The sequence below is a fragment of the Bubalus kerabau genome, chromosome 16, assembly GCF_029407905.1.
Source record: "Bubalus kerabau isolate K-KA32 ecotype Philippines breed swamp buffalo chromosome 16, PCC_UOA_SB_1v2, whole genome shotgun sequence".
Lineage (NCBI taxonomy): Eukaryota > Metazoa > Chordata > Mammalia > Artiodactyla > Bovidae > Bubalus > Bubalus kerabau.
Window position 1 is genome coordinate 53,824,732 of NC_073639.1, and position 9,559 is coordinate 53,834,290.

A 9,559-nucleotide genomic window follows, 5' to 3' on the forward strand; every position below is an offset into this window, starting at 1 on the left:
TGGACTGCAGCCTACCAGGCTCCTCCGTCCGTAGGATTTTCCAGGCAAGAGTACTGGAGTGGGGTGCCATTGCCTTCTCTGACAACCAAATAAATTAAACAAAAAACAGAAAAAACTTCCTTCATTTTTTTTGTGTGTGTATGGCATTTGTTAGCAGGTGCAGCATTTATAATGCACATCTAGCCTACTCAAGCCTGATTGTGTGGGTCCAAAAATAATCATGCAATCTGACCACACACAGAAGATACTGAGTAATTATAACAGATTATTTCCTTAGGTTCTTCATTTTCCATAAATACCTCTTCATTCATATTGGGAAGTTTACTCACTCTTCCATGTAATAAGGTCCAGAAACACAGGCAAATAAATGTTAATATAATGATCTGCATCAGATGATTAAAAAAAAAAAAAACCCTACTGATGACTTGGATGAGAATGACCAGAAAGTCCTAGGACTCTGAGGTTATTGAGAAGATATGTGATATTCGGTTTGCAGAAATGAAAGCTAAAACTACCAAGATAAGTAATATGTGATTTTTACACTGCAGTTTTCTCAAGTACATTCAAGCACATTTATTTTCTGGCTTTTCCCCCCTGTAATGGTACTTACAGTCATTCCTATAAGTACTCCCAGGGAAGTTAAATTAGCACTGGCTAATAAAATTGTAATGAGCCTTCTCAAGCCTGCTCTTAACCACAGCACCCCCACGACAGTATGTGGGCATCCAGAAATTAAAACTGTCTTTTGATACAAGCCAGCTTCACTCCCCAGGACACTACTCCAGGCAAAATGAAAGAGGAAGGGCCCGAAAGCTCATGCCTCCTGCCTTTCCCTTGCTTTAGATCTGCAGACGCTTTTCATGGTGAGATGCTTCTGAGGGCTTATAAATTCCTCCCTACAGCCTTGGGATTAGGGTGGAAATGCTTGTTCCAAGGCTTTGCAGAGAAAGGAGCTGCCTTCCATCTTCATCCTAAACAATCTCCACCGTAGGCATCCTATACCTCCCAATCACACCAAGCCCCCAGACATCTCCCCACTCCCAGCTCCCAGTGTATCAAGAATCTGAAAACGTTGTACTGAACCCTTCTAAGTACCTGGGGTGTAATGGGAATGCAATAGCAGTTCCATGAATATTTGTGGAATTATCTTTAAAAAGCCCAATTGGTTTCTCATCTATTTTGGATATAAGCTCCTTTCTCAGATCAATGGTTTGCAAATATATTTTCCCAGCCTATAGGCTGCCTTTTCATTCTGTTGATGATTTCCTTGGTTGTGCAGAAGCCTTTTAGTTTTATGGAGTCCCACTTCTCTATTTTTGCATTTGTTGCCTGGGATTTGGGTGCCATGTTGTCACCAGGACAGCTGTGCTATGACAGGGTTTATGAAGTGACACCACTTTTAATCCTCAGGAACAGAGCCCCGCAGGAGCTGAGCAGGAGCCCCTGTCCACCTGCCTGGGCTGAGTCAGGACCTTGATTACACCCAGGTTCTCAAAAATCCCTGAGAACATTGACCCCAGTCCCTGCCCCTCCCTCAGAACACGGATCTGGTTCCCCCATCAGTGACAAGGGGGCCACATGGTCAGATTTGTGGGTGCTCTTGCTTCAAAATGAGCACTTCCTGTGTGCTGTCCAATGCTGGATTCTTCTGAAATTCACCTGCTAGAGAAAGGACACTAGTCAAGAAAACACTCCTGAATCTAAAAAATAATTTTAACATTTTCTGAAGTGTACTGCAAGTGCATAGAGCATTCATTTTAATTTTGAAGAGCTTTTGTTTATAGCGTAATGTATCACTCGGAAAAAAGATTTTTTTTGGCTTTGTCCAATCTTAGTTGCAACTCAAAGGCTTCTCTCTGGTTGTGGTACTCAGGCTTAGCTTAGCTGCCCTATGGCATGCAAGATCTTAGTTCCCTGACCAGGGATCCAACATGTCTTCTGCATTGGAAGGCGGATTCTTAACCACTGGACCACTGGGGAAGTCCCCTGCACACCATGGAAAATTTGAGAAACTTAAGTCTTTGGCAAAATACCTTCCATTTGAGGTTCATAGATTTCTGAGACTCAGTTTCCCACACTGGAGTCATTCATGTTTCACATTCTGCTTTGTACAAGGACCTCATGTCCTACTACTTACTTTGTTCTTTTTTTTTTTTACTATAAATTGAGTTTTTTAAACTTTAATATTCATTTGCCCTTTGTAATAGGCCAAAATATCTACACTCTTATGCATTTGATGTCCCAATCATGCTTATTTTTATATACAATAAGAATAAATGTCACTGGGCTTCCTTGGTGGCTCAGTGGTAAAGAATCCTCCTGCCAATGCAGGAGACACAGGTGCAGTCCCTGATCCCGGAAGATCCCACATGCCACAGGGCAACTGAGCCTGCGAGCCACAACTATTCAGCTTGTGCTCTCGAGCCCAGGAGCCACAACCACTGAGGCCCACAGTCCATCCTCCAACGAGAAAAGCCACCGCAATGAAAAGCCCGCACACCACAACCAGAGAGTACCCCCGCTCACCCAGACTAGAGAAAGCCTGTGCCCCTATGAAGATGCAGAACAGCCAAAATATAAATAAATAAAATATTGAAAAAGAATAAATGTCACTATAATAATGAAACCAAATGTTTATCCTAACAAACCATGTGTATGACCCTAATATCTCTCACATCCAATGGTATACATGTCACACTGGGTTTAATATTCTTTCAAGTTTATGCATGTCTGTAGAAGTCAAGGTTTTGTCAGAGAAGAAGAGATAAAGCAAATGATACAAAATATAAGATGGATTGTAGAGATGAGAACGCATGGATCCTGGGATGCGCCTAAGTATCATAAGGATTCAGCCCCTGCTTTTCAAGTCCGACCAGAAATCAGCAGAGGGAGAAGTTGGGAGAAGACAGACATTCAGTTAATGAGACCCAGGACAGACTAGCACTGCTCCTGGCTTCTTCTATCGATTTATCTAATTCATTCTTTTCACAGACTCCAGAGTGATGTTTCAAAGCTGAATTCTGACCTTGACCATCTATTTCCTAAAAAATCTTGGAAGGCTCCTCATTGCTCTTAGATAGAGTCCAAATTCCTTAATTGTTTTAGGCCCCTGAAAGGTCTGGCCCCTCTTATCCGTCATGTCTCGTGATGTGTGACTATTTCCTTTGAAGTCCAGCCTCCGGGGACATTGAAATGTCTGCAGGTCCTGAGCTAAGAAGCATCCATCTTCAAGGAAAGACAGTTTCCTTTCCCTTTTGCCTGGTCCACTCTTTACTATCCAAACACATCCCCATCTGCTCCTCCTCCAACCTTAATTTTCCAATATTCAACCTAGATTCATCCTCCTATAGAGATGCTCTCCTGACCCTTCCTAAAAAGGTTTTAAAAGAGATGTCAAAGTTAAAAATGCTTCTGAGTTGAATAACTTCATTTGTTTGATCCTAGTGAGATGGAGGCAGATGTGGTCTAATGAGGTTATCCTCCACTTTTTTGTAATCACACGCAGGATCCAGACTGCTAACTTCTCCATGGAAAGAGAAGACCTCTGTTCCAGGGGTCAGAGAGTCCTGAGTCTCTGAGCTGGATTTTCGTACAGCTGTGGGTGATATACAGAGGGGACATGGAAGCCCATTACCCAAGTGCTGTAGGGTACCCTCTGCCCTGTTGAAAAAAAAAAAAAAAAAAAAGAACTTCTAACCCTTAATAACTTCCTCCAGGAAAGAATCTGTATATCACTGATATTTGCTAACATCCTCCATCCAAGTCCAACTCCATTAGTTTCTGAAGCCATAAAATCCAGTTGCATGTACATACTACTATAGTTAAAATAGATAACCAACAAAGACCTGCTGTATAGCACAAGGAAATCTGCTCAGTACTCTGTAATAACCCAAATGGGAAAAGAATTTTTAAAAGGATGCATATATATATGTATAACTGAATCACTTTGCTGTACACCTAAAATTAACACCACACTGTTCATCAATTTTACTCCAATATAAAATACTTTTTTAAAAAAAGAAAAAATCCTGTTATAGTTTTCTTGTGCATCATTTGAGACAAAAAGGGATATGTCCCTCTCTGATTTATTCAGGGCCACTTTTCTATCAAAAGAGCTTGAATACACCAAAGGAGATTTAAGAAATGCATTGCATCTTATCCATGATCACTGAGTGTTGCAGTATAGACAATTTATAGGAATAAGTATGATGAATTTGACATCATCTATTACCCTATCATCCCTTGGAGGGATAAAAATACATAAATATAAGCCAGATGGGAATCCAATTTTGGAACTGGAATTTTCCTGAGAAGCCTCCAAATTACATAAGGTACCAAGTTCAGGGTCCTGATAAAGTGCTCATTGTATAAGAGAACAATCTTCTTACTAGTCTTTGCCATCAGGAGATTATGAATGAGGAAACCCATTGTAGGGGGCATAATATTAGACACTTGAGAAATGAAATGTTTCCTGCTATATCAGTAAACAAGGATGTCGCCAGCAATTGCAGCCACTGTAGAAGGTGAGCTAGTGAGCCCTGAGGAAACCCAGGATGTGAAAACAGGATACTGGCCCCAGATAGCTGAGGTGCATATCAAAGGAATGATTTCGGTGAGCCCAGACTCTTGCATTTTCCCAGCCATAGAAACACTTAATTCCTTAACTTGGTGTATCTGTTTGTTTGTTTGTTTAAGTTACAAAAAACTTTTGACCATCAGACTACTTGCCCTTGTTGCAAACTTCTATATAACCTGGCTCCTCCTCCTGCCTCCTTGGAGCAGTTCTTTCAGGGTACTTGAGATGCTGCCTCTCATGCTTAAGTCCTAAAAATTTTCACCAAATAAAATATAACTTTCAACTTTTAGGTTGTATGTATTTTTTTCAGTAAAAACACCCCAAAAATGCTTAGAGAATGAATGAATGATTGCATGAGATTGTTTCAGTGCTTTGCTCTGAGCAAAGATACAGGTTTGTTTAAGAAGGGGTGGCAGCTCAAGTTTTAGTTTTAAAAATACCTCCATACTGTCTTCCATAGCGGCTGCACCACTTTACACTCCCACCCAATGTACGTTCCCACCAATAATGTAGGAAGTTTCCCTTTTCTCCATACCCTCTCCAGAATTTATTGTTTGTAGCTTTTTTTTGATGATGGCCATTCTGACCGGTGTGAAGTGATACCTCATTATAGTTTTGACTTGCATTTCTCTGATACTTAGTTGTGCTGAGCATCTTTTCATGTGCTTTATATCCATAAAAGAATCAAAAATGAGTGGACACATGCATATGTATACCTGAAACTAACACAACACTGGAAATCAACTGTACTCCAATATATTTTTTTTTAAAAAGAATGGATTTAATTTTTTTAATTTAAATTAAAAGAAAAAAAAAAGCTCCTCCTCCTATTTGGAAGAACTTTTCTGAAACACCTGTATTAATAGAGGAAAGTTTCTATAGTGGCTTCTGTTTATGTGAGAAATCTGTGGGCAGGAGCTCAAAGCATAGGTATCAAAAAGAAGTAAGAAAAAAAGAACAAACAAGTTTTCAAAGCCTATGAAGTTCTGTGGAATAAGGAACATTCCAGCCATCCTGCTGGGTTGCCAGGTTAACGCTGGAGTCAAATTTTAAAGGCAAAGAATCTAAACAGTGGTTCTTCGGAAAGAAATGCACAAACTCAGGAATTAGTTGAAAAGTGTTGAAAACTGTGCTTCTGAGCTGTACATATAGAAGCAGAAGGGCGCGAGGCTACCCCTGTTGTACCATTGAGTTGGAAGTCTAGGAAGTAACCTCCATTCTTTTCCTAAGAGAGTTCTTGATGGGCCTGAGGATAAAATTGCAACATTTGTCAATCCCTTTCCTTCAAGAAGCTTGGGTGCCTTGCTGTTATTTAGTCACCCAGCTGTGTCTGATTCTTTGTGACCCCATGGACTGTAGCCCACCAGGCTCCTCTGTCCCTGGGATTTCCCAGGCAGGAGTACCACAGAGGGTTGCCATTTCCTTCTCCAGAGTATCTTCCCAACCTAAAGATCAAACCCTTGTCTCCTGCACTGGCAGGTGGGTTCTTCATCACTGAGTCACCTGGGACGCCCCTGAGTTGGATCTTAACTTGTTGGGAACTACTGTGAAATCTGAGCATGAATTTGATCTACGATGGGCTAACTTTTGACACCTAATAAAATCCAATTTCATAGAGCCTGTGAAAGTGTTTCATCTTCATCACCAAACACCTTTTCATTTAATCGATTGCATTCCCTAAATACAATTGCAAACAAATGGAATTCAACCTAGCACATCCGTCACCTGGAAATTGGGAGGAGGTGGGGAAGGACAACATCTCCTTGGAGCACATGGACTCAAAGAAAACCCTCAGTCAATTACAATGTAAAGGAACTTCTGCTGAGCTCTGCAGAGGGGAAGTCATAGCAAGCCTGTGACAGGGTCTGGAAATGTTCAAAATTGTCCCTTGGGGAAAATCCTGATTCTATGAGGTCATTTATGCCACTTAAAGCCCCCAGCACGCTTGTCATTTCTTGGAAACACATACATATTTTGTGTGATTTCAATTAGAAAGCTGCTTTTCAAATGTATTGCACTTTTATCTGAGTTTTCTTGTTTTTAATAGCAGAAGTCATACTCGGTTGATTCATGTAGGTATAATGAAAAAGTCCACCAAGGTTCTTCATGCCCAGAGCTCATACTCCAGTTGGAAGCACTGTTAAGAATACTATGTATGAAACAGATAATTAACAAGAACCTACTCTATAGCTCAGGGAACTCTACTCAGTGCTCTGTGGCGACCTAAATGGGAAGGAAATCCAAAAGAGAGGGGATATATGTAAACATAGAGTTGATTCACTTTGCTGTGAAATAGAAACTAACACAACATTGTAAACCAACTATATTCCAATAAAAATTAATTAAAAAATAATTTCTCATATGTTCTTCCAAATCTCTTGCATTCACACTTCAGCCCACTTGGCCATTTCCCATAAATCTCTTTTTCCTAAATATTTACAAAAATGTAATTTGATTTCTCATGTACAGCTCCATAGCTTGCCCAAGTGGTACTTACAAAGTGAGGATTAGGAAACAAAAGGCAAATTTTAAGAACACCTTTCTCTAAAAAGTTTGCCATTGTATGCCAGAATATTGTCCCGAGTATTTTAAAAATCTAAGATCTCTGTAACTATAACTATGACTCCTCCACCCTGAGTTGCTTGCAACCTGCACAGCTGTACATGGCGACCCTCAGTCAGAGCATACATGTGATGCTCCCCTCGTCCTGCCTGTAACACACACACACAGTGTGTGCAGATATCTGGAGGCCTCACCTCCTCATAGTCACTTCTATGCAAGTCTTCTGTCTGTTTTCTTTCTCTTTTATGCCAATCCAGATACCAGGGACTTCCCTGGTGGTCCAGTGGCTAAGACTCCGAGCTCCCAATGCAGGGACTCAATCTCTGATCAGGAAACCTGATTCCATGAGCCACAGCTAAGAGCTCAAATGCTGCAACTAAAGATCCTGCATCTCACAACAAAGACCTGGTGCAGCCAGACAATAAATAAATATTTCTTAAAAAATATCCAGACACTGAACTGAGCCTCTTTTTCTGGTCCTATAATGTTCCATCCCAACAAGGATTTCACAGGTTTATTTCAATGGTTCCCAAACAAAGGAAATTTTACATGGGCTGTTTGGCACTGTCTGGAGACATTTCTGGTTGTCACCTCTGGGAAGGGGATTCTTCTAGTAGGTAGAGATCAGGGATGCTGTTAAATAGCCTGCAGTTCACAAGACAGGCTTCTCACAAGGAAGAGTTACATCTGACTCTAGACGTCAAGAGTGCCACAGCTGACAAACCCTCATTCAGTCCCTTTACTGAGAGCATTCAGGGTGGCAGGAAAGGGACCCATCACTCTGCCTCCTGTCACGCTCCTGGTTCCTATGTCACCTCTCTAGGCCCTCATCTGCCTCTTCCCTTAAAGCTCTGCATTCCCCTTGACCTCAGGATAGATGGTTCTTTGCCAGACCTCCCCACTGAGCATCACCTCTCCCTTTCTGAATCCTTACAGCTGGTCACTTAGCAACCAGTCCCACAGAGATGTCTCCAGCCCAACGGGACCTACCAAGACATCTCCCTGGAAAAGGCCTCGTGTAAACCAATAAGGTGGAGAAGGAAATGGCAACCCACTCCAGTGTTCTTGCCTGGAGAATCCCAGGGACAGGGAAGCCTGGTGGGCTGCCGTCTATGGGGTCGCACAGAGTCGGACACGACTGAAGCGACTTAGCAGCAGCAGCAAACCAATAAGGGGGCAGAAAGCTTTCAACTTTGCAAATACATATAAAAATCACATTTTATTCAAAGTTAAAAGATGTCAGTTTAACCAATGTGTGATAAAAAATGCTAATTCAATAGGACTGTATTTGAATAATTGGAAATAATGGCTACCACCCAAATTAGTAATAAATTGTCAAGAATCAAGTTATATCATAGCCAGTTGGCTCAATAGATTGTCAACTTAGTTAATGATACTGCTCCATTATGGTACCAATTTAGCCAGGAAAATAAAAACACCAGTAATTTTCAACTCATTCTCTCTGACATCAGGGCTTGGGATCTGAACCGAAATAGGAAGACATTATATATGAACCTTTTAAACAACTATGATCTCAGTTTATCTTTATGCCATGCAAGGATGTGGGCATTATGATAATCTTTATTTTGCAGACCATTTAACCCAAATTCAGGGTAGTAAAATCAATTTCTAAATCAGTTCATATAATCTCATCAATATAAAATTGCATATTTTAAAATATCTAAGCACATAAAAAGAAAGCATTGCACACAAGAGAATCATTCCTGGAAAGAAAAAAAAAACCAACAATCCAGAACATGAGTGAAATCAAAGTCATTCGGGAATGACTGGCGCTTTTTCCTTTTTATAATATTTGCTTTTCTTTCTTTCTTTATTTGGCTGCTCTGGATCTTTGTTGTGACATGAGATTTTTAGTTCTGGCATGCAGAATCTAGTTGTTTCCTGACGAAGGAGCGAACCCTGGCCCCCTGCATTGGGAGCATGGGGTCTTCCTGGACCACCAGGTAAGTCCCCATTTTTTTCTTTTTAGTGGCTAAATGGGCACCTCCCTGGCACATTTAGTCATCCCTCTGAAGCCCAGAGGAGGAATACATTGAACCCCTTAGGCAAGATGCTGAGATGAACTCAGAACCGCGTTTCAGCCTGGTGTGTCCCTGGGAAGCCTACAGAATCCTATGGATTGCACATCAGATTTAAACCCTGTCCCACCTGTACTGAATCACTGAGATGCTACAGTAGCAAACCCCCATCCCAAGTCACACCTCTAAAGGCAGCACAACTCCTGTGCCCCTCTTCATTATGTCTACCCTTAAAGCTCACTTAGCCCCATTCTCTTTCAATCCCTCCCTGTTCTTCCTATCTGTTACATTGCTTCTTAAAAAGCTTTCTGTGCCATGTGGCTCTCACAAGCAAGCCTCTTAATTATCTTTGTACAAAGACGATCCACATCCTGGCCCTCTC